The sequence below is a fragment of the Bos indicus x Bos taurus genome, chromosome 21, assembly GCF_003369695.1.
Source record: "Bos indicus x Bos taurus breed Angus x Brahman F1 hybrid chromosome 21, Bos_hybrid_MaternalHap_v2.0, whole genome shotgun sequence".
Taxonomy (NCBI): Eukaryota; Metazoa; Chordata; class Mammalia; order Artiodactyla; family Bovidae; genus Bos; species Bos indicus x Bos taurus.
Window position 1 is genome coordinate 25,800,625 of NC_040096.1, and position 26,590 is coordinate 25,827,214.

Genomic DNA, 26,590 nt, shown 5'->3' on the forward strand with positions numbered 1-26,590 from the left:
GTTCCAGGGCCTCCTGGTTTATAGTCTGTGGGAACTTGAATAGAATTTGTACTACTGCTGCATGAAAATCGTGTAAGTCTTAATCATGTTGAATTGATTCATGGGGCTTTTCAGGTCTGCTATATCTGTCTTCTTTTCTAGTCATTCTATTAATTTTTGAGAGCTTGATATTGAAACTCCGACTAAAAGTCTTAATTTATCTACTTAAAAATAACTGTAATATATAGTGGAATATATAATGGATTGAAGGCAGAAGGAGAAGAGAGCAACAGAAGATGAAATGGTTGGATGGCATCACCGATTCAATGGACAGGAACTTGGGCAAAGTCTGGGAGATGGTGAGGAACAGGGAGGCCTGGCGTGCAGCAGTCCATGGGGTCACAAAGAGTCAGACATGACTTGGTGACTGAACACGCACACACGTAGTAGAACTATATATAACTTTGTTCTGTATTTTCCAAGTCTCCTGTAAATGTGTTATTATACTTTTGTAATTTAAAAGATAAAAAAGAAAGAAAAAAAAGAATTGAGAGTCCAGAAATATCAATACATCCATATGTCTACTAATATTTGTCAAGACTGCCAGGACCATTCACTGGGGGGGAAACCATCCTCTAAGTAATCACCTCTAACACCTCGCATGCTGATACTAGACTTTTATTAATTAAGCCTAATAAGCGACTGAATAAGAAGCAGATGGCTTCTCACTGCAGTCTTTCTGGACAATGATTGCTTTGTTTTTGTTTTCAAAAATTAAAAAATGCACAGCAAATCTTGGAATTTTTGAAACTGGAAGGGACCTATGTTATCACATAAGAACTTATCTTTGCATTTTGCAGCTAAAGAACTCTGTGATTTGCTCAAGGACACACAAATAACTTGTAACTGGGAAAAGGACTGACTAGCCAGGTTTCCTGCCTCTCAATTCTGGGTTCTTTCCATCTAATGAGGCTATGTCTCTAAGTTATGTCTCTTCTATGAAGATATGAAGAAAATGACTAACCAAGGCCATATATCAGAGTGACTAAACACACATACACACACACACCCAACACAGCTTGTTTTCTGTATTATGAGAAAGATCCTTTTCTTATTTAAAGTATGCACAAATCTGGAAAGATATTTTAAGAAGACCATTAATGGTCTTAGAAAAAAAAAGAATTGATTTATTCAAAATATAACTCAATATTCCATTTGAATTCATGCCTCATTTGTGTAGAAGCTGCCTAGACTTGATTTTCCTGTTTGGACCACAGGTTCAGTTCTATCCATTTCTAGTTTATTCCCTCCAAGTCTTGTGCCTCATGGTACACTTCTAAGACTAGAGTTGTGTCAAAAGCAGAGGGGAGCAGTGCCCATGCCATGGATGTTTGTAATTTTAGGCCATCAGTTTTACCCTGTATTGACAGCAGAGAGTGTTAAAAGACATATTCCCTCCCTCCCTCCCTCCCTCTCTCTCCTCTCTCCCTCTCTCTCCTCTCTCCCTCTCTCTCCTCTCTCCCTCTCTCTCCTCTCTCCCTCTATCTTCTTCCTTTTTCCTTCCTTCCTTGTTTCCTTAACATACAGTGGGTCACCCCATTCTCCTTGTAAAAGGCTGAAGTAATACAAAGTTACAAAGCGTAAAATGTGACTATACCTTTCCCAATACTCCTGCAGTCCTCCCTGGAGACAGCAACTGTTCATAGTTCGGTGGGTTGTCCTGTTCCATAGTCTTTCTCTTTATTCTTTTTCGTCTATATGAATGTAAATATGAACATATTTTTATTAAAAAGGGACCACACTCTATACACTATTGATACTGTGTGTAAAATAGATTACTAATGAGACCCTACTGTACAACACAGGGAACTCCACTCAGCACTCTGTGGTCACCTCAATGGGAAGGAAATCCAGAAAAGAGGGGATATATATATAGCTGATTCACTTAGCTATACAGAAGAAACTAGCACAACATTGTAAAGCAACTATTCTCCAATAAAAATTAATTTTAAAAAACAAAAAAAAAACATAAACTCTTTAACATCACAGTAATACCATTATACCTTAAAAATTAAAATAATATGGATATCATCTAAAAGAAATGGAGCCACACTCTACATATTGTCCTGCTTTCTTAATAATAATTTGAGATTATATGAATCATCACACATTGGCTTCCCTGGTGGCTTAGCAGTAAAGAAACCACCTGCCAATGCAGGAGACCTGGGTCCCATCCCTAGGTCAGGAAGATCCCCTGAAGAAGGAAATAGCAACCCACTCCAACATTCTTGCCTGGGAAATCCCATGGACAGAGGAGCCTGGCAGGCTGCAGTCATCACACTCTGTCATACCTCATTCTTTTTTAAGTGCCACATGATAAAGTTGCAATACTTAAGTGCAGGTATGTAAGGATCTATTTAAAGTGCTTTCCATTATTAATTCACTTAATCCTCACACTAACCCTATGAAATAAAATCCTCATGCTTAATGTATAGATGGGGAAATGGAGGAAGTTAGGTAGATTACCCCAGGACACATGGCTCCTTAAGTGGAGGAGATGAGATTCAGTCTCAGGCAGTCTGGCATCAGAATGTGATGCTTTTCACTGCTAGGCAGCATTGCGCCTCCATAATGTAAATGTTCCTTAATGTATTTAAATAGTTCCTTATTAAGGAATCTGTAGATTGTTTCTAATTTTTCACCATTATAAACAATGCTGTAATTACCTCCTCGTACATGTAATCAAGTCTATCAATCTTTCTTTTCACAGCTTCTGAATTTGCATCTTGTGTGGGAAGGTCTTTTTTCCTCCCTCAGTTATAAATAATCCTTCATTTTCTTCTATAACTTTTATGGTTTGGCTTTATTCATTTAGCACTTGAGTTCCTTTGGAATTTATATTGATATATGGCATAAGTTAGAGGTCTAATCTGATTGTCTTCCATGCAGGCATGCGTACTAAGTCACTTCCGTACTGTCTGACTCTTTACGACCCATGAACCGGGTCGCCCACCAGGCTCCTCTCTTCATGGGATTCTCCAGGCAAGAAAACTAGAGTGGGTTGCCATTCCCTCTTCCAGAGGATCTTTCCGACACAGGGACTGAACCCGAGTCTCTTATGTCTCCTGTGTTGGCAAGCATGGTCTTTACCACTAGCGCCACCTGGAAATAAGCAAATGCTCTCAAACAACAGACACTCTATCGCATTAAGAATTTTGGGTGTAAGAACCAGACTGTCTTTTGGAGATACTTCAATTCATTTACACAAGAAAAATGGGAAATCCTCCCCTACTGCAGTGTTTGACAGCATTTTCTTTTATGAGACATTGTGCAAGTTCTCAGTTTGACCTTGGTTGCAAGGTACAGATTTCCAAAAGCAGATGTGAAGGTTATTGTTGATTTCTTGGTGAAAGAAAGAGAATTCAATTCCTTTTACTTATCTTTACATGTTCAGAAACGTGAGAAGAAAAAAAAAAGAAACTGTTGAAAGGCAAATTATGGCTCCCTTTGTCCTATCTTCCTTCTCCATATGTGCTGTTTCCAACCTTGCTCTTTCACAGAACTTTTACTCTGCTGCCATTTTGACAACAAGCCTCATTGCATCTCCTCCATCTTCCCTCCACTTCCTGCCACCAGTGTCACCAGCATTTGCACCTGTCCTTGGTCCATTCTTCTTTCCACCAGTCCCTCCCACCCCAGTACTGGTCATTTGCCTGTCTCTCTCACTGGTTGATGAGCATAGGGACTAGGTCATTGGAAAACTGTTTCCCATCACCTAATGTAATGTAGGATCAGAGCAGACACTCCAAACCCTAAAAGTGGGACTTTCTGGTGGTCCAGTGGCTAAGACTCCCATGCTCCCAATACAGGGGGCCCAGGTTTGATCCCTGGTCAGGGAACTAGATCCCACGTGTTGCAATGAAAGATCCTGTGTCCCACAGCTAAAACCTGGAGCAGCCAAATAAATAAAATTTTATTTTATTTTTTTCCAGAGTATTTTTTTCAGTTTTTTTTATTTATTTTACAATATTATATTGGTTTTTGCCATGCATTGACATGAATCCACCATGGGTGTATTTTAAAATAAATTGTAAAATTTTAAAATAACATTTTAAAAAAGCACTAAAGGAAACCAGCATATGCCACCCCAAAACATGCCTCTTTGACACAAAAATTATTTTGAGCTGAAAGTTAACATATTAAGAAGCAGTGAACATAGTTTATGGGGTCGCAAAGACTCAGACACGACTGAGTGACTAAACAACAGCAAAACACAGTAAAAGCCAAAATACTCAACACCAAATTTCTTTATATCCCAGCTGTTTTATTGGACATACTAACAAACTAGGTCATATTTTCCTGATATAATTTACCTGAACTGAAACTAAAGCTTTAATAACCCAGTATTCTACATGGAGCCCCTTTCTATGCCCATCAAGGATGAGCAATTATTCACCACAATAGCTCTCAATGCTTCCATCTACCAAGGAGCAATCTAAAGAGTACAAAAATTAATATAAAAAATAGAGAGTACAAGCCATTGGTAAGACCTATATTAAGTCAATCTCAAAAATACATTCCAATATACATTAGGTGCAGACAGATATTGTTTGGTTCCCCTTATACGAGGTACCTGGGCTTCCCTGGTAGCTCAGCTGGTAAAGAATCCGCCTGCAATGCAGGAGACCCCAGTTCAGTTCCTGAGTGGTGAAGATCCCCTGGAGAACGGATAGGCTACCCACTCCAGTATTCTTGGGCTTCCCTAGTGGCTCAGATGGTAAAGAATCCACCTGCAATGAGGTAGACCTAGGTTTAATCCCTGGGTTAGGAAGATCCCCTGGAGGAGGGCATGGCAACCCACTCCAATATTCTTGTCTGGAGAATCCCATGAACAGAGGAGATTGGCGGGCTACAGTTCAGAGGGCCGAAAAGAGCTGGATATGACTGAACAACTAAGCACAGACCTAGAATAGTCAAATTCATAGAGTCAAAAAGTACACTGGTAGATGCCAGGGACCAGGGGTGGGGAGGTGGTTAGGATGAGGAGTTCATGTTTAATGAGGACAGAGTTTCAGTTTAGGAAGGTGAACGATTAGGGAGATGGATGATGGTAAGAGTTGTGCAACAATGTGAATGTACTTAGTACCACTGAACTGTATAGTTAAATATGGTTAAAATAGTATGTTTTATATTATATGACTTTCAGTTCGGTTCAGTTCAGTCGCTCAGTCATGTCCAACTCTTTGCGACCCCATGAATCGCAATACGCCAGGCCTCCCTGTCCATCACCATCTCCCGGAGTTCACTCAAACTCACATCCATCAAGTCGGTGATGCCATACAGCCATCTCATCCTCTGTTGTCCCCTTCTCCTCCTGCCCCCAATCCCTCCCAGCATCAGAGTCTTTTCCAATGAGTTAACTCTTTGCATGAGGTGGCCAAAGTACTGGAGTTTCAACTTTAGCATCATTCCTTCCAAAGAACACCCAGGGCTGATCTCCTTTAGGATGGACTGGTTGGATCTCCTTGCAGTCCAAGGGACTCTCAAGAGTCTTCTCCAGCACCACAGTTCAAAAGCATCAATTCTTCGGCGTTCAGCTTTCTTCACAGTCCAACTCCCACATCCAAACATGACCACTGGAAAAACCATAGCCTTGACTAGATGGACCTTTGTTGGCAAAGTAATGTCTCTGCTTTTGAATATGCTTTATAGGTTGGTCATAACTTTCCTTCCATGTGACTTTACCACAATAGAAACAAATTTTTTAAAAAAAGAGTTACCTTACAAACAGTGGGTCATTACTAATTTATCTTTCTATTGCTCTCTCAAAATCACTGGATATTTGCTTTTTACCTTGTCAAACTGCTCTGTTAACAACTGACAGAGGCAACATTATACAGAGAACATGGAGTTGCAATCATACAGATCTGGGTTTGACCTTGGCAATTTACTTAACCTCTCCAAGATTTGGTATCTAAAAAAATAGGAAAAATATAACAACTTCATAAGGTTGATGTGAGGATATGGCATGAAGATATTACCACCAGCGATTTTGACTTAATTATCCTGAGATGGGACCTTGGTAAGTATTTTCAAAGCACATTTAGGTGATTTTGATGCACAGCCAGGGTTAAAAACCACCCGGTAAATTCTTCTCAAAAGTGTTATCTCCACATTCACCCTTGAGAAACTTTAAAATGACTTTTGAATATTAAAAGTGGAATTAAGAATACAAAACAACCTCTTTTCACATGTTAGCAAAACTAGAATATGCTTAGGGATGGAAAATGCTAACATTCATAGTAAAACTGTCCAACAACTGAGTTAAGAATGAATAACCATAAAGGGCTTTTGAGAAAAGCTTTATCTTCAACAAAGATCCTACAGTTGTATATCTGAATTATTATGTCCCTCCAAAGTAGTTACTACATGAAGATCAGCTATAAAACCTATTTTAATGATGCTGCCAATCTGGAAAAATAAATTTATTAAGAGAAATTGCCCTTTGAAGCTGAAGTAGATTTATTAACTTGTTTTAAATGGTGAAAAATTTGGATCTCTGGTTGCAGATTTAATCTCTGGAATAAACAAAATATCACTTGGAATCAAGTCAGGTGAGTTGTTTGTTAACCAAGCTGGGAGCTTTCTCTACAGGTATTATACCCAATGTCTCTGAGGGGCTCTTGTTAAATATCATACCCTCAGTAACTAGAACTCAACCTAGCACAAGGCATGGCTCAGTGATTGAACTTAAATGAAATATTCAGTACTAATACAGATCTATCACAAGTGCCCTTGAAGGTCATTCTCAAAGAAGAGATGAGAAATGGTTGAAGCAATAGTGACCTCATTAGAATAAGGATGTGGTTTTCCAGACAGGCAGCGTTAATGCCACATGCCTACTACAAAGACCATTTCAATTCTTCCTAAATATGTTTGGATTAATGGGAATAACCCATGGCAAAACCATGGTGGCTCTAAGAGATGATACTGGCTGTGACTTTGGAGCCATCACAGGGAAATATTCATTATAATAACAACCCAGAATGTAAGTCTGACCCTTGGCTGTGCAGACTGAGAACCATAATTGACAGTTTGTGGAGAAGGGGTCTGACGCTCAAGGCTGGACTTCCACTAACCAAGATGATGAGAAAGATGTATAACATTAGGATTCCAATTAGCGACATTACAAAGAGAAGTATAACAGTTGTAATTACAACCAGTACACTTTCTTTCAGAAAGCAGACCTGGGTGGGAAGTTAAGTCCCATCAGAAAGTGTCACGGTGAGCAGGAACTCACGATCAGTGAATGAGTGAAGGCTTCTAATGGATCCAGTTGGGATAACCTAAGCACTATTTCTCACACTAGGGAGAGCCCTTCAGTGGGAATGCCACTCCAGTTCAATGACCAGGATTGCTTCTTCCCCTTATTTAAGAGGCTTAACTTATTTAAGTTCACCCCTCCACTTAACTTATTTAAGTTCACCCCTCCACTATCTTTTAAAGTTCATTTCCATCACTGTCCAACCTCATTTCTTTTTAAAAAACATATTTATGCATTTGGCTGCACTGGATCTTAGCTGCCCCACTCATGATCTTTGAGCTTCATTGTGGCATGTGGGATCTTTAGTTGCAGCATTTGAACTCTCAGTTGCGGCACATGGGCTCTAGTTCCCTGATCAGGGATCAGACCACTTGCATTGGGAACACAGAGTCTTAGCCACTGGACCACCAAGGAAGCCCCCTAACCTCATTTCTGACTGACATATTTTTAATCTATGCTAGTATATTCAGTCATGTTATATCCACACTTATGAGCCTTTAAAACAGTGTATTCTTCAAAAAAAAATCTTTTTATTTTGTATAGAGAATAACTGATTGACAATGTTGTGATAGTTTCAGGTGAACTGCAAGGGACTCAGCCACACATACATGTATCCATTCTCCCCCAACACCCACTCCCATCCAGGCCACCACAAACATTGAGCAGAGTTGCTTGTGCTATACAGTAGGTCTTTGTTGGTTATTCATTTAAAATATAGCAGTGTGTACACGTCCATCCCAAACTCCCTAACTATCCTTTCGCCCCATCCCTCCCACTGGCTACTATAAGTTAGTTCTCTAAGTCTAAAACTGTCTTTTTAAGATGACTTTGATCTTTTGCTCTGGTCTATTGTGAATTGACCTTAATGCTTGACTCTTATTTCCCTGTTTCCCAAATTTATGAAGTTCAAGAGACACCTAACTTATTATATTCTGACAATAACTTATTGTGCCAGAAGTCTCCCATGTAGAAAAAAAAATTGACAAGAAAATCCATTATTCTCTCAATATCAACTGTGCCAGATTCTTTTCTAAATGCTGGCAATTCAGTGATAAACAGATAAACAAAGACCAAAACTTCATGAAGCTCACATTCTAGTTGAAAAAAAAAGCAAAGAAATGAGAGAATAAATAGTTATTTAAGATATGTTCATCTGGTGATAAAGTGAAAATAAAATCAGAAATTCCTACTGAAATATTCATTGGTAAATGAAGAGAAAACTGTTACCTCTGAGAGGTTTTCAATTCTACCTTACCTGGTCCCAAGATGATAAGAAAGATCATGATCAAAGTAGAAAAATAAAAAAGGAGGGTCCCACTTTAAAAAAAAAAAAAAAAAAACAGAAAAATATGAGAGCAGAGATCTTGTAAATTCACAAACCCATGATAATGAGGACAAGACCTGTGAGGTTCTGCAGTCGCAGAAATCTATGCCCATGAATTTTCTCCCCGCTGGCACTGCTTGCATTTGTGACAGTTTCCTCAGGATCTATGGCCTTAAACGATGCATGGAGAAGGGGCAGAAATGGAATTACTCCTTTGTGCCATACTGGAATGTAATGTCTTGCAGCAATGCCCCAGATTTTTACTTCAGGCCTTGCAAAAGTAATCTCTCTTCATGAGGGGTGGGCAAAAATGGCAGTAAGAAAGACCTGAGGGCCTGAAAAGAGAACCATCATACTTAGCCGAACAAAAACGGAAGTGGCAACCAGCAGTGATTTGGATTGTTGTAGCATGTATCATTTATTAAGGACCCTCTATGTCTCCTGTACCAAAGAGGCATTTGCATATTTTACCCAAATAAATCCAAAGACCCAGTGTAACCCAATTTTCAGCCAAAAGCACATTCAAAGAAATGCAATCTGGTAGTCAAAAGAAATTTTTAAATAGTTCCATTCATTACTTGCATTTGAAATCAACTCCTTAATATTTCCTTTCATCTCTTCTCTATTCTCATATTCCCTCTGCAGTTCTGCAGTCTCTTATCCCAGTCTTACCTTTCATTTCTGCATAGAATTCACTGAAAACCCACTACCACTGGGACAGACTCTGGTCTCTTCTTTTTCTTCCCCCCTTTTGCCCATTTTTCTGGTTCTCCATCTCTAACCATTCTCCTGATTCTAAATCACAAACATCCAAAGAGTCAGACAAGCAAGCCAGAAATCATCTTACAAGAAGGGAAATGAGTGGGACTTCCCTGATGGTCCAGTGGAAAAGACTTCACCTTCTAATGCAGGAGGTGGGGGTTCAATTCCTGGTTGGGGAGTAAGATCCCATATGCCTTGCAGCCAAGAAACCAAAGTATACAACAAAAGCAGTGTTGCAACAAATTTAGTAAAGACTTTTAAAATGGTCCACGTTAAAAAAAAAAAAAAGACAGGGAATGGGTGAAATAGGAAAGACAAAGACAATGTTCACTGAGTATTCACTGGAAGGACTGGTGTTGAAGCTGAAGCTCCAATACTTTGGCCACTTGATGCAAAGAGCCAACTCATTGGAAAAGACCCTGATGCTGGGAAAGATTGAGGGCAGGAGGAGAAGGGGGCAACATCAGGTGAGATGGTTGGATGGCATCATTGACTCAATGGACATGAGTTTAAGCAAACTCCAGGAGATAGTGAAGGACAGGGGAGCCTGGATTGCTGCAGTGCATGGCATAGCAAAGAATCAGACACGACTTAGCAACTGAACAACAACATACACGGTTAAGGAATTGCTTGATCTGGACTTTTAAGGCATTTTAATGGCTGTCTCACAGTGGGGAGTTTTAAAGCAAAGAATTTGATTTCAACTATGTATTTTAGCAAGAAAACTCTGGCAGGCTATCAGAGTAGATTAGACCAGAGAAAAGGAGACCCCTGTCCATCCAACAAGTGACTGTGAACTTGAACTAAGAGTGGGGACAGCAGGAGGGTTTCAAGGGAATATCAAGGATGGACGAGCCCGGTGATAATGACAGTGAGAGAGCTTCCAGTGTCTGGTGAAGGCGGCTGTGTAGATGGTGAGGCTGTGGGAAGCACTGGAGGGTTGAGGGTGTGTCTCATGAGGAAGGGTGAGGCCTTAATAATTCTCAATATGTGGTCAGTGGTTGAGGAGGAGGATCTGAAATGCTAGAGGCTGAATGAGAAGCCATTGGGCTTGGAGGTTCCTATTTCCTGCAACCAGCCACCCATGGTTTCTCCTCCAGAGACCAAAACTCTTGACAACACTGATCTGAATCTCAGAGCACTGAGTGCTGAAACACTAGCAAAAAGGTAAAAGAGTTTTTGTCTGAATAAATAAGGAGGTGATATACAGTGGCTGCTGGAAAGATAATGGGTTTACGTGGCAGTAAATAGAACCTGGTAGAAATTAAAACGTAGGGCAGTAGTTTAGAGTCACAGCCAAACGACTCAAGATAGTAGTAAATATAATAGAAGTCAAAGAAATTGGAAAACCAAGATTCCATTTTATGATGAATTTTTTCCCATAAAATAAATTAGTTTTCCTATTTTGTGTATATGAGAAGATTCATAAAATGATAAAAGAAATGGAAAGGAGAAAACTATAAAACATGGTTTTTATACAAAGAATGCAGATATAAACATTTTAGAATTTTTTTCCCTCCAGTCTATTTTACTATGTGTAAGTTTCTTTTATTGTATAGTTGAGAATATACATTTCTTTGTATTTTGCTTTTCTGCTTAACATTATAACAAAAGCAATTTTTGCAAGAATATACAGGATAATTCACTCAACAGAAAAATTAGTCTTAAAATGGACCATTTCACATGGAAGACTTTATCACATTATAAAAGGAATATTAAAAAAATGGGAAAGGAAAGGTTTACCAATAAATAGTGTTGGAAAATTGATTAACAATTTGAAAAAAGCATTTATTTAAGTCCCTGTCTTCTCCCACTAAAACGAATTACTGGTAGATTTTTTTTTAATCAAATACAAAAACTAGAGCAAATATAATTAAATATTTATTGGACTTCTGGAGAAACAAGACTACCTCCTTTCTAAGCTAAGACTTGGTAGAATAAATCAAATATAAACCAAGAATTAATATCCTTTCTCCTTTGAGAACTCAATCAATAAGAAAATCACTAAATCCCTAATGATAAAACCGTAAAGGCCATAAACAGACAAGAAAGTCAACTAGTCACCAAACAGAAAAAGGTGTGACTCCAGTAATAATCAAAGAAATGCAAACTAAACACAATGTTACCTTATTTTTTTCATCCATTAAATTAGCAAGCTCTAAAAACTGTACTCAGGAAAGCAATCAGGAGAGGCTAGTTATACAGTAGTAACCACCACAAGAAGTGACTGAAAATCGTAATTTCCAAATGTTTGCTGTGAATTACTGCCAAATAGTAAATATTTGGGGCTTTGTGAGCCACACAGTCTCTGTGACAACTATTCAACTCTGTCATGATAGCAAAAAAAGCAACCATCAGTTCAGTTCAGTTCAGTTCAGTCGCTCAGTCATGTCCGACTCTCTGCGACCCCATGAATCGCAGCACGCCAGGCCTCCCTGTCCATCACCAACTCCTGGAGTTCACTCAAACTCACGTCCATCGAGACGTGATGCCATCCAGCCATCTCATCCTCTGTCATCCCCTTCTCCTCCTGCCCCCAATCCCTCCCAGCATCAGAGTCTTTTCCAATGAGTCAACTCTTCGCATGAGGTGGCCAAAGTACTGGAGTTTCAGCTTTAGCATCATTCCTTCCAAAGAAATCCCAGGGCTGATCTCCTTTAGAATGGACTGGTTGGATCTCCTTGAAGTCCAAGGGACTCTCAAGAGTCTTCTCCAACACATAGATAACTCATAAATGAATGGGTGTGGCCCTATTTACTTAAAGAACAAGAAATGGTCCAGATTTGGCCTGTGGGTCATAGATGGCCAATTCCTGGCTTAGGGTTTATGTCTCCCTGATATGGACATGTACATCACAGGTCAGCAGGGACATTCAGTTCATCACAGACACTCAGGGATGCAGGATGCTGGGGGCTCCAAATCCAGTTCTTCCTCTACAATCACATCATCAGGGAAATTCTAGAAACTCACACATAAGCAATTACATGCCCCCACCTAGAAGTGACATTCATTTGTTGCTATTCAGTCAGTAAGTTGTGTTGAACCCTTTGTGACCTCATGGGCTGCAGCATTCCAGGCTTCCCTGTCCTTCACTATCTCCCAGAGTTTACTGAGATTCATGTCCATTGAATTGGTGATGCCATCCAACCACCTCATCCTCTGCTGGCCTCTTTTCCTTTTGCTAAGGATGAAGGGAAGCAGGCACTGTCATGTTAGGGTGACTTTTTTTTTAATTTGTTTATTTTTTATTGAAGGATAATGGCTTTACAGAATTTTGTTGTTTTCTGTCAAACCTCAACATGAATCAGCATACGTATACATATGTCCCCTCCCTTTTGAAACTCTCTCCCATCTCCCTCCCCATCCCACCCCTCTAGGTTGATACAGAGCCATATAGCAAGTTCCCATTGGCTATTTTACATATGGTAATATAAGTTTCCATGCTACTCTTTCCATACATCTCACCCTCTCTTCCCCTCTCCCCACGTCCATAAGTCTATTCTCTATGTCTGTTTCTCCATTGCTGCCCTGTAAATAAATTCTTCAGTACCATTTTTCTAGATTCTGTATATATGCATTAGAATATGATATTTCTCTTTCTTTTTCTGACTCACTTCACTCTGTACAATAGGTTCTAGGTCCATCCATCTCATTAGGACTGACTCAAATGCATTCCTTTTTATGGTTGAGTAATATTCCATTGTGTATATGTACCGTGACTTCTTTATCCATTCATCTGTCGATGGACATCTAGGTTGCTTCCATGTTCTAGCTATTGTAAATAGTGCTGCAATGAACGGTGGGATACATGTGCCTTTTTTAGTTTTGGTTTCCTCAAGGTATAGGCCTAAGAGTGGGATTGCTGCGTCATATGCTGGTTTTATTCCTAGTTTTTTAAGGAATCTCCATACCATCTTCCATAGTGGATGTATCAATTTACATTCCCACCAACAGTGAAAGAGCGTTCCCTCCTCTCCACACCCTCTCCAGCATTTATTGTTTGTAGGCTTTTTGATGATGGCCATTCTGACTGGTATGAGGTGATATCTCATTATAGTTTTGATTTGAATTTCTCTAATGAATTTTATTTTATATTGGAGTATAACCAATTGACAATGTTACGATAGTTTCAGGTGAACATCCAAGGGACTCACCCATACATATACATGTATCTATTCTCCCCCAAAGTCCCCTCCCATTCAGGCTGCCACATAATAATGAACAGTGCTATACCGTAGGTTCTTGTTGATTATTTATTTTAAATATAGCAGTGTGCACATGTCAGTCCCAAACTCCCTAACTCCCTTCTTTGTTTGGCTGACTTTCGATGGTCATCTGTACGCAGTAGCATTGCTTGGCATAGCAAATAAAAACACAGGACACCTTGTAAACTTCAAATTTCAAATAAATAACACATAATATTTTTTGAGTAGACATATCCCACCCACTCCTTTCTGCCAACTTGCATTAACTGTACTATGTCTGCCACACTGTGACCATGAGACGACAAACCGTCATGCTGAGGACATGGGAGTGAAACAGTAGCAAGAGTCCAGGTTTCTAAAATGACTCATACTGAGTTCTGACTTTGTGCTGGGCACATGCATCCTGCATGAGAGTGATTGTTTTCATTTTACAGGAAACAGAGGCCAACAGAGTTCAAGTAACTTGCACAAATCACAAATGGCAAATGGTGGGTCAGAGACTGCATTCTTAGTCTCCATGCTATACGGATTCCCTACTGTGCTATAAAACAGAAGGTCAAAACTAAACATATAACTACCATGTGTGTGCTCAATCACTCAGTCATGTCAGACTCTTTGTGACTCCACAGACTGCAGCCTGCCAGGCTCCTCTGTGCACGGAATTGTTCAGGCAACAATACTAGGGGCAGGCTGCCATTTCCTACTCCAAGGGTTCTTTCCAATCCATGGATTAAACCCACGTCTCTCATGTCTCCTGCATTGCCGTGCAGATTCTTTACCACTGCCCAACCTGGGAAGCCCAGTGATCCAGCAGTCCCACTACTGGACATATACCCTGAGAAAACCAACATTCAAAAAGATGCATGCACCCCAGTGTTCACTGCAGCACTATTTACAACAGCCAGAACATGGAAGTACCTAAATGTCCAATGACGGATCAATGGATAAAGAAGATGTGGTACATATATGCAATGGGATATTACTCAACCATAGAAAGAAATGAAATTGGGTCATTTGTAGAGATGTGGATGAACCTAGAGAGAGTCATGCAAAGTGACAGAAAGAGAAAGACAAATATTGTATATTAACACACGCATGTGGAATTTAGAAAATGGTACAGATGAACCTATTTCCAAGGCAAGAATAGTGACACAGATGTAAAGAACAGACGTCTGGATATGGCGGGGGGTGGGGGGGATGAATTAAGAGAGTAGCATTGACATATGTACACTACTATGCGTAAAATATATAGTTAGTGGGAAGCTGCTGTATAGCACAGGGAGCTCAGCTCAGTGCTCTGTGATGACCTAGAGGGGTGGGATGGGGGATGGGATGGGGGGGTTGGAGGGAGGTTTAAAAGGGAGGGGATATATGTACACATATAGCTAGTCACGTTGTCGTACAGCAGAAACTAACACAGCATTATAAAGCAACTATACCTCAATTTAAAAAATTAAAACATTGGCTATAACAATTTGAAAAAAGTCTTTCAATAAAGTCTAAGAGTCATTTAGTTTTTCTAGTGGGAGTATATGCTCATGGAGCTACAACTCCTATAAGTATCAGGGCTTGGATCCTAATCAAATCTGTCTACTGCTAAAATCCTTGAGGATTCCATGAGACCAGCATCTATGGCCCCTGGGTTGGCCATATGGGACTCAACAGCCACATCACAAGTCAGCATAAATCTCCTGGTTTAAGAAGGGACCTCAGGATGCTGAAGTCAGGCTCCTAAAGCAATGTGGGCATCATCTGAACATGGAAATATCTGGTGAGAGATAGAGTATTTCCTGCCATATCAATAAACAAGGATGTCACAATCATCAGCTATTGCAGCCCTCCACTGTAAGCCAGTGAGACTGAAGGAACTCAGGAAGGAAAAGAACATCTGCCATCTAACAGGCATCAGGCTGTAGCCATTCCCCACGGTGAGCCCCAGGGAAACTCAGGATGAGAATACACAGGATACTGGCCCCAGCTAGCTGAGGTGCTGTCAAAGGAACTATCTCAGTGAGCCCAGATGTTTCCATCTTCCCAAACAAAGAACTTGAGATATCTGGTTTTCTTTAATTAACAATAATCTTTTGATGTTCAGATCACCTGCCCTTCCTTGCAAAACTTCTATATAACCTGACTCCTCCCCAATTCACCTCCTAGGAGCAGTTCTCTCAGGGTAATCTGAGATGCTGTCTCCCAGGCTTGAAGTCCTAAAAGTTCCCACCAAGTAAAATATAACCCTCAATTTTTAGGTTGTGAGTATTTTTTAAGTCAACACTGGGAGTATCTGAGCAACAGCCTCTTGATTCCTTGAGGACTTTTGCAATGTGTCCTTGCAAATCCTAACCACAGAGAGGGTGTCTCCTTTCAAATGCCCCTCATCCTCCTTTTGTCCTCCTCTTCCTCCTCTTTGTACATTTTTGGCTCAGAGAACCAGAAAGGCAACAGCACAGAGAGAAGAAACTTGATCTCCGAGAATCTCAGGAAAGGATAATTTCAGATGACCCACTGGGGAGTGCTTCAACTTCCCTGAGAGAAATGACCAAGTGCTAGTTTTGAACACTGACCCTGAGAGGAATCTGGGGGAAGGGTCCCCAGCTTCAAAGCCCAAGAAACAGCAGCATCACAGCACCCCAGCCTTCTCTGTGATCCACTCAGACTTGTCCCCTTCAAAAAGACAAACTATATAGGAAGACACCTGGGCTTTCCCCATGGCTCAGTGGTAAAGAATCTGCCTGCCAATGCAGGAGATGTGGGTTTGACCCTTGGGACAGGAAGATTCCCTGGAGGAGGAAAAGGCTACTCACTATTCTTGACTGGGAAATCCCATGGACAGAAGAGCCTGGCAGGCTACAGTCCATGGGGTCACATAGAGTCAGACTGGACTTAGTGACTAAACAAGAGGAAAACATGTGCATTCTTAGTACAGCCTCTTTTTATTCTAAGCAGGACAACTTCATCTTGAATTGGTTTCTGAGGGAAGTCAGGCACAGCCGGGATAGGGGAGGGTGGATTGGGGGGAGGGGACCTTAACATACCCAAGGGCTTCTTATTGTGTTGTTGGCAATCATTTCTGAACAAAGTATGAAAAGTCCACACTGAAGATAAGTGAAAAATGCATTTCATTCATAACCAAATTAAAATTCTTAGAACTCTGTGAGTAATCTCAGACTGGTCTCTCTCTTTTTATTCTCCTAATTTAACCATCTGGAATTCTTTAAAGACTGCCATCCTATTCAGCATTTAGAAATGAAGGACTTGACTTTAAATGGAAAATCTACATTTCTTTTTGAAGTGAGAACTCAAGTTCTCCTATTCTGCACAAATCACAAAATATGTATGCTTAGCAATGGTAAAGGATAACTCCAGAAAAACTCATTTCACACATGACGGAAGACATGCAGATGTGATGAACTGACTGCAAAACCTGAAAAACACATCTTCTCTTCAGGGTCCCAAGATGCAGGAGATGCAAGAGATGTGGATTCGATCTCTGGGTCGAGAAGATCCCCTGGAGAAGGGAATGGCAATCTGCTCCAGTATTCTTGCCTGAAGAATCTCATGGACAGAGGAGCCTAGTGGGCTATACTCCATGGTGCCACAGAGAGTGGGACACTACTGAGCACGCATAATGCAGACAGTCAGTCCTCTAGGACCTCAGAATGCGACGCAGTCACATATCCCTTTACTGTGATAATTAAGCTAAAGTTAGGTGATGAGAGTGGACCCCCAATCCAATGACTGGTGTCCTGATAAAGAGGAGAAAGTTAGACCCAGAGAGGATGCCAGGTGAAAGTAAAGGCAGAGACTGGAGCAATCCTGCACCAAGCAAAGACCACCAAAGACTGCAAACAAACCATCAGGAGCCAAGGGAGAAGTATGAAAATGATGCTCTTTTATAGCACCCAGAAGGAACAGACTCTGCCTAGACCTTGCTCTCAGACGTCCAACCTTTACAATTATGAAAATCAGTTTCTGTTGTTTAAGCCCATCCTGTTTGTGGTTCTTCGCTGGGGCAGCTGTAGCAAACTAATATGATGTATGTGTAGTTGTAGCACTTCCCAGGCGGCGCTAGTGGTAAAGAAATTGCCTGCCGATGCACGGACATAAGAGACTTGGGTTTGATTCCTGGGTCGGAAAGATCCCCTGGAGGAGGGCATGGCAACCCACTCCAGTATTCTTGCCTGGAGAATCCCCATGGACAGAGGAGTCTGGCGGGCTACAGTCCACGGGGTCGCAAAGAGCTGTAAATGACTGAAGCGATCTGGCACACACGCATCCATGCGGTACGATGATAATACAGTTGTAGACCTTTAGAAAGACTCTCTCTCCCTAAGCTGCATCTGTATGCTTCTTTTCTTGATTCCTTAGGAGGAGTGTGAGTATTTGCATCTGGAAGAGATCATCATTTTTAGTCATATATAAATAAACTAACAAATGATTCCCTTCATCACACTGCCTGGCGCTCCTTCACTCATTCATCAGCACCCACAGCTGGAGAGCAGCCCACACCCCCACCTCTATCCCCCCCAACCTGCAGGATCTGTGTAAGCTGTGGATCTGAAGCCTCAGGGTAATCATCAGGTCTGGAAAAAATACTAGATCTCACAGGTAGCTCCCGCTTGAGCCTCAGTCAATCTGCTTCAGCTTGTATTCTGGCTTGAGGCTCCATTCCTGAGTTTTCCTTCTGTTACCTGCCCACACCCAAGCCCCCTTCTAGAGTCCTACACTTTCCTTTACAAGCTCCTCCCATCACAGTGGCCGAATCAGCCAGATGCTTAACCAACCAGCTAGACTCTCCTGCTACCAATTTATCTAGACAGTTGTCTGCCAGCATCATCCAGAATCTGCCACAACCTTGGAAATCCAGCTCCGATTCACATCTCAGACTAGCTGCTGGAAGGAAGGATGCTCTGGACAGGAGATCTGGAAGACACTTTGACAGGACTCGGCTGGTTAATTTTTTTTTTTTTTTTTGAGATGAACAGAATGGATTTTATGTCAGCATAGTTTTCACATGAATTCTTTATACCATACAAACTGTCCTGCTTAAAATCATTTTCTTCTCAAGGCTGTCTGAGTGCCCCTGGGATGGTAGATTGTCTAGGACTCTGGCTTAGGAATCACTTCTCTGGGACCTGGATGGTACTAGAAGAGGGAGGGACTCACACTTAACTTAGTGCTTGGCATACATTTGAGTCAAAAGAGCCCTGGGGGAGCTCATCTCTGGCTCTGCGATGACCTAGAGAGGTGGGTAGGGAGGCTCAGAAGGGAGGGGATATCTGTATACCTACAGGCTTTCCTGGTGGCTCAGATGGTAAAGAATCTGCCTGCCATGCAGGGGATGTGTATTCAACCCTTGGGTTTGAAAGATCCCCTGGAGAAGGACATGGCAACCCACTCTGGTATTCTTGCCCGGAGAATCCAATGGACAGAGGAGACTGATGGGCTACAGTCCACAGGATTGTAAAAAGTTGGACATAACTGAGCAACTAACACTTAGTAGCTGATTCAGTTTGTTATACAGCAGAAACTAACACATTGTTGTAAAGCAATTGTTCTCCAATTAAAGTTTTTTTTAATGAGAGGAATTTAAAAATTAAAAAAAAAAAAGAGCCCTGGGATTAGGTTGCTCTAGAGTTGCAGCCCAAAGACATCAAATGGAAAAAAGAGGCAGGCAAGAAGTAAAGTCAGGTCTAAAAAGTTTGGGATCGGCATGTACACACTGCCATATTTAAATTGGACAACCAACAGGTTCCTACTGTATAGCACAGGGAACTCTGCTCAGTGTTATGTGGCAGCCTGGGTGGGAGGGGAGTTTGGCAGAGAATGGATACATGTATATATATGGCTGAGTCCCTTCACTGTCCACATGAAACTATCACAACATTGTTAATCGGCTATATTCCAATACAAAATAATAAGTTTTAAAAAATAAAGGATCTACCAGTGAAATCAGCAAGACAGGACAGAAACAGGAATCAGAATCTGCAGCGATTCTTGGGGATGCAGGTTCTAGGAAAGTGGGAGGACACCTTTAATACAGAGTCTATACATCTGCCATAGGTGGGGAGAGAAATAAAAGGGCTAACCTGGTTCAGACCAAACACAACAAGACAAGGAATGCTAGCTAATGCTATAATACATAGATCCTGGACTGATAGCTTCACTGGAAAAAAAATGTACAGTTTATGATGCTTCAGTTATACTCCCCCAAAACTGAATAAAAGCAAAACAAAATAAACAAAAAATCCAGGTGTTCCTCTGGAGACATGCAATTTATGCCACGTTAGGACAATATACGTTCCTTCACCTAAGAGCACACGTTCCCTTGACACAAAAATAAAACAAGGGGTGGAGGAATTACCCTCAATTCAGTTCCAAATCTGCGTGGTTCCAGATCTGAGAGGGCAAGGGCATGGTTGTGTCTAAGACAGACACTGATTTTTCATTTCCAAAAAATCCATTATAGACCAAAAGGCATAATTAGGACATTAACACAATAAACACAGAATGTGCTCACAATGCAGCAATATAAATATGACTGTAGTATGATAAAATTTTGTGTGGACCTGGGCAAGAGCTTGAACAAAGCATGAATTAATATAAACAGCTTGGTCTGTTGTCAGAGCATGGGTTAATTTTTATTTTCCTTTTGTTTGGTTTCCATCAATGTTGCTCATACAACAGATAATTTGTAAGAAGCCATTAAGGTGCCTTGGTGACAACTGGAAAACCAATTATAAATTCCTGCATCTCTGAAATGAGACTGAATCAATGGTGCAGAGCGACAGCGTGGAGAAGCAGAGCCCTTGCGCTTGAACTTTTTTGTTTCAATTTTGCCTGAATAAAAAGAAGGCTTGATTTAAAGAGAAAAGACATCTTTATCTGAGTATCATTTATCTATGTTTTATTCTAAGAACATGGCCTATATATGGAGGATTGCTCAAATGGCCTCTAAGCCTTATCCCATGAATTTACTGCTGAGCGATTTTGTTAGGCGTTGACCTACTGTCCCAGTGCTCCGAGTTGTACCATTAGTCACTGCTTGGGGCGAGCTGTGCTTCTCCACAGCACTCTTATTATTTTGTAAATAATTTTTTAAATTTATTTTTGGCTATGCTGGGTCTTTGTTGCTAAGCAGGCTTTCTCTAGTTTCAGACAGCAGTGACTACTCTCTAGTTTCAGTGCTTGGACTTCTAAATGTGGTGGCTTCTCTTGTCACGGAGTGCAGACTCTAGAGCACAGGCTCAGTAGTTGTGGTGCACAGGCTTAGTTGCCCCTCGGCGTGTGGGATCTTCCTGGATCAGGGATAGAATCCATGTCTCCTGCATCGGCAGGCAGATTCTTTACCAGTGAGACACCAGAGAAGCCCCACAAAGCTCTTTTGCATGCACTGCTCTAATACCTGAAATCGTCATGTAATATTACCTACTCCATCATCAGTGTTTCAGCAAAGCTGGATTGATTTCTGGTCCCTGGGCAAAGTCCTCAGTGCCTGAGGTGGAAGGGCCAGGACTCAGAGCTAGCGAGTGGATTCCACCCGACCTCCAACGAGTGGCAGATTGCAGGTGCATCCTGGCTCGTCTCAGTCAGTCCTGGTGTTCCCATCCTCTCACCAGTGAATGGGTCAAGACCCCAGGATGATGGTAATCAGTACAAGGTTTTCTTCTGCCTTTAGGACTGACCCAACTGGGGCCAAGAAGACTCTAGAAAAGGTTGCTGGGGGTTCTTTCTTTGGGTGTCGCTGCACCCTCCGGTGGTCTAGAACTCGGTTGCTGGCCTGAGCAAAGCAGAGTCAAGAGGCCCGAAGGAAAATGGAAAGTGCACCCCTGGATCAAGTCGACCTCAAGATCACCCTACCCTCAGACTTCTAGTCATACCATCGTTTTTTCTATCTTCTGCCTCATCTTAACTGACTGTTAGACCTCATCTCTGAGGGGATATACGTGTGTGTAGAGCTGATTCACTTTGTTGTACAGCAAAAACTAACAAAATTGTAAAGTAACTCTTGGTTGTTGTTCAGTTGCTAAGTCATGTCTGACTTTCTGCAACCCCATGGACTGCAGCATTCCAGGCTCCCCTGTCCATCACTATCTCCCAGAGTTTGCTCAAACTCATGTCCACTGGGTCATTGATGCCATCCAACCATCTCATCCTCTGCTGCCCTCTTCTCCTCCCGCCCTCAGTCTTTTCCAGCGTCAGGGTCTTTTCCAATGACTTGGCTCTTTGCATCAGGTAGTCAAAATATTGGAGCTTCAGCTTTAGCATCAGTCCTTTCAGTGAATATTCCAGGTTGCTTTCCTTTAGGACTGAGTGGTTTGATCTCCTTGCTGTCCAAGAGACTCTCAAGAGTCTTCTCCAGCACCACAGTTGCTGCTGCTGCAGCCGCTAAGTCACTTCAGTCGTGTCCGACTCTGTGCAACCCCATAGACGGCAGCCCACCAGGCTCCCCCGTCCCTGGGATTCTCCAGGCAAGAACACTGGAGTGGGTTGCCATTTCATTCTCCAGTGCATGAAAGTGAAAAGTGAAAGTGAAGTCGCTCAGTCGGGTCTGACCCGCAGCGGCCCCATGGACTGCAGCCTTCCAGGCTCCTCCGTCCATGGGATTTTCCAGGCAAGAGTACTGGAGTAGGGTGCCATTGCCTTCTCCAAGCACCACAGTTAGAAAGCATCGATTTTTCAGTGCTCAGCCTTCTTTATGGTCCAACTCTCACATCCATATGTGACTATTGGAAAAACCATAGCTTCTATACCTCAATTTAAAAAAGAAGAAGAAAGGAGGAAAGAAAGAGAGAAAATAAAGAAATACAGGGTCCTCTTAGAATCTTAGAAGGGCCCTAACAATGGTCATTCTTACTCAGGAAGGTGTCTGATATTTGGTTTCTTCTGGAAACCCTCTGATTATGACTGAACAAACTCAAAAGCAGCCTCTGGAAAGAGCTGTCCAAATTCTCTCTCCAAATACTTGTTTTCTATCATAAGACAGACTCCAGACCCATCAGTGTGCTCCAGAAGTCAGCTTCCTCTTCCTGGCTTCTTCGGGCTCTGCTTAATGGCCTTCCGATTAAAGCAGTCCCAGAGTGCGCCCGGCTTATATATGAGGAGAAGAACTCAGCAGGGAACACTCACCTTGTGATGCATAGAGAATGAGCTCCTCACTGAAGACGCAAATTTTGAAGGATGAAAATCTCACTTCTGAATACATAATGGTCTCTAATTAGCTCACAGGTAATTAGAGCAATTGCCAGGGGCCAGCACACTCCTAGAAGCTGTGTGCCTAGGAGTTTTCCCCTAGGGAACATAACTCAAATGGTTAAAATTCCCTTTCTGCAAAGATGACGTTTTCCCACACATTAACCTTGAACCAATGTTGGTTGTATGTGGTAAAAAATGTTTCTGTTTACGGCCTTCTTTATAACTCATTACCAGGAGGATTTCAGCTCTTCACTTGCTCTTCACGTGCAGTAATGAGTGAAGTCAGTCTGACAAAGACGAGAGACATAGAGGGGAGTAAAATTGGCCACACAAGGACTTTCCCTGGTGGTCCATTGGTTAAGAATACAACTGCCAAAGCAGGGGACATGGGTTCCATTCCGGGTCAGGGAAGATTCCACATGCCTCGAGGCAACTAACCCTATGTGCCACAACTACTGAATCTGTACTCTGGAGCCTGTGCTCTGCAACAAGAGAAGCCCACGCACCACAACTAAAGAGTAGTCCCGCGCCTCCATAACTAGAAAAAGCCCGTGTAACATGGAAGATCCAGCACACCCAAAAATAAAGTTTTTTTAAGTTTAAAAAAAATAAAATGGGGACTTCCCTGGCTGTCCAGTGGTTAAGACTTCAAGCTTCCACTGCAGGGGGCTTTGGTTTGATGCCTGGTGGGGAACTGAGATCCCAAGTGCTACATGGTGTTGCCTAAAAAACAAAAAACAAACAAAAAATAATTAATCAACTGGGGATTTTGGTGATTTTAGCAAGTTACTCAATTTTCCTGGATCTCTCCTATTTACACAGGTTACTGAACTTTTGTTTGATTTATTTCTTGTTGATCTATCTCATGTCAAGTTAATTCTTAGGTCAACCAGAATAACACAAAAGGACAGAGGAAAATTTCTTCTTCCCCAACAATATTCATTGATTGGATGAGCCAAGAGCCGGGGGCTGGGTTGGGGGCGGGTGGTGGTGGTGGTAGATTTGAAGTCAATCATAAAGCTCTCAAAGCCATAGGAATATTCATATTTTTTAACTCATATGGGAACACTTTTAGACAAAGGAAATCACCCTAAATAATTAAATAGCATTATGTACAGGCTCAGCCTGGGTTGACCAGAAAGCCAAGCTAAAATTGTACACATTTGTTTACTATTACTTCATTGAGAAATCTGTATGCAGGTCAAGAAGCAACAGTTAGAACTGGAAAATGGAACAACAGACTGGTTCCAAATAGAAAAAGGAGTGCATCAAGGCTGTATATTGCCACCCTGCTTATTTAACTTCTATGCAGAGTACATCATGAGAAACGCTGGGCTGGAAGAAGCACAAGCTGGAATCAAGATTGCTGGGAGAAATATCAATAACTTCAGATATGCAGATGGCACCACCCTGATGGCAGAAAGTGAAGAAGAACTAAAGACCCTCTTGATGAAAGTGAAAGAGGAGAGTCAAAAAGTTGGCTTAAAACTCAACATTCAGAAAACTAAGATCATGGCCTCTGGTCCCATCACTTCATGGCAAATAGATGGAGAAACAATGGAAAAAGTGAGAGACTTTATTTTGAGGGGCTCCAAATCACTGCAGATGGTGATTGCAGCCATGAAATTAAAAGACACTAATTCCTTGGAAGAAAAGCTAGACAGCATATTCAAAAGCAGAGACATTACTTTGCCAACAAAGGTCCGTCTAGTCAAAGCTATGGTTTTTCCAGTAGTCATGTGTGGATGTGAGAGTTGGACTATAAAGAAAGCTGAGCGCAGAAGAATTGATGCTTTTGAACTGTGGTATTGGAGAAGACTCTTGAGAGTCCCTTGGACTGCAAGGAGATCCAGCCAGTTCATCCTAAAGGAGATCAGTCCTGGGTGTTCATTGGAAGGACTGATGTTGAGGCTGAAACTCTGATACTTTGGCCACCTGATGCAAAGAACTGACTCATTTGAAAAGACCCTGATTCTGGAAAAGATTGAGGGCAGGAGGAGAAGGGGATGATAGAGGATGAGATGGTTGGATGGCATCACTGTCTCAATGGACATAAGTTTGAGTAAACTCCAGGAGTTGGTGATGGACAGGAAGGCTTGGTGTGCTGCAGTGCATGGGGTCTCAAAGAGTCAGACACAACTGAGCAACTGAACTGAACTGAACTTCGTTATCAGGGAAGTGGGGAGGAGAATGAAGAAGACAAGGAGAAAGAATCAACATGGGGGGAGCAGGGAGATGCCCATTGCTTGGTATTAAGCAAAACTGATTATTTGATGTCACAAGACCACCTTGAACAAGGCCATGCAATAACCATGAATGAACACAGTCCATATACAAGGAGGAAGTGCAGAAATTATCCCCTGGTTTCCACCTCCTATTGGTCAAAGTTTGCCCCACGAGGCATTAATTCCTTCAAACTTCCAGGCTACAGAGGGGTGGATGTCCAGAGAGTCCCTCAGTGGCTCACACCTCAGATTCCACAGGAGACCCTGGGGCACCCAGAGAAGTGCAGTAGCATGGGCTGACATGAAGCTGGACAAAGTCTATACTGATGTAGTCACTATAGAGGCAGTGGAGCCTGGACTACATGCTTCAAAGCCAGAGAGGCTAAGAGGATCTGAACACGACTGATATACCCACACAAATGTCCATTTCAGTGTGGATTCCAATCAAAAAGCACAGCCTTTGCAGCTAAAGCATCTTCTCTGTGAATCCTGACTCTGCTCCTCACTAGTTGTAGAACTTAGGGCAAACTAATTTCCCTGCACCTAGATTTCCACATCTGTTAAATGGAAATAATACCTACATAGGTATTTTTCCTATGTAGGAAGGTTTTGAGGTTTGAACGAAATAATCTGTGTAACATATGTGGACCAGAATACAAACTTAACTAAATTTCCCTCTCCTATAATAATATAATAGATAGAAAATAGCAAATTTTCAACTAAAGAGGAACGGTTAAGTAAATCATGATGCAGTCAGTTAATGGATCTTCTCTGTGCATCTTTTAAAAAAGGATAACAGGGGATTTTCCAGTGGCTAAGACCACAGGTGGTCCAATGGCTAAGACTCAGGGCTCCCAATGCAGGGGGCTGTGGTTCAATCCCTGATCAGGGAACTAGATCCCACATGCCATAACTAAGAGCTTGAATACCACAACTAAAGGCCCTACATGCTGCAACTAAGACCTGGCACAGCCAAATAAAGAAATAAATATTTTAAAATAATAAAACTTAAAACTAAAAATGATAATAAGTGGGAAATGGCCATGTATTGAGAAAAGGCACAATAAAAAATTGTGTAAGTACAATGTGGGAGGGGGGTGTCGTATGCACACAACAGTCCAGTTCAGTCACTCAGTGTCTAACTCTTTGCAACTCCATGGACTGCAGCATGCCAGGCTTCCCTGTCCATCACCAACTTCCAGAGCCTACTCAAACTCACGTCCATCACGTTGGTGATGCCATCAATTATCTCATCCTCTGTCGTCCCCTTCTCCTCCCACCTTCAATCTTTCCCAGCACCAGGGTCTTTTCAAATGAGTCAGTTCTTTGCATCAGGTGGCCAAAGTATCGGAGTTTCAGCCTCAACATCAGTCCTTCCAATGAACACCTAGGACTGATCTCCTTTAGGATGAACTGGCTGGATCTCCTTGCAGTCCAAGGGACTCTCAAGAGTCTTCTCCAATACCACAGTTCAAAAGAGTCAATTCTTTGGTGCTCAGCTTTCTTTATAGTCCAACTCTCACATCCACACATGACTACTGGAAGAACCATAGCTTTGACTAGACGGACCTTTGTT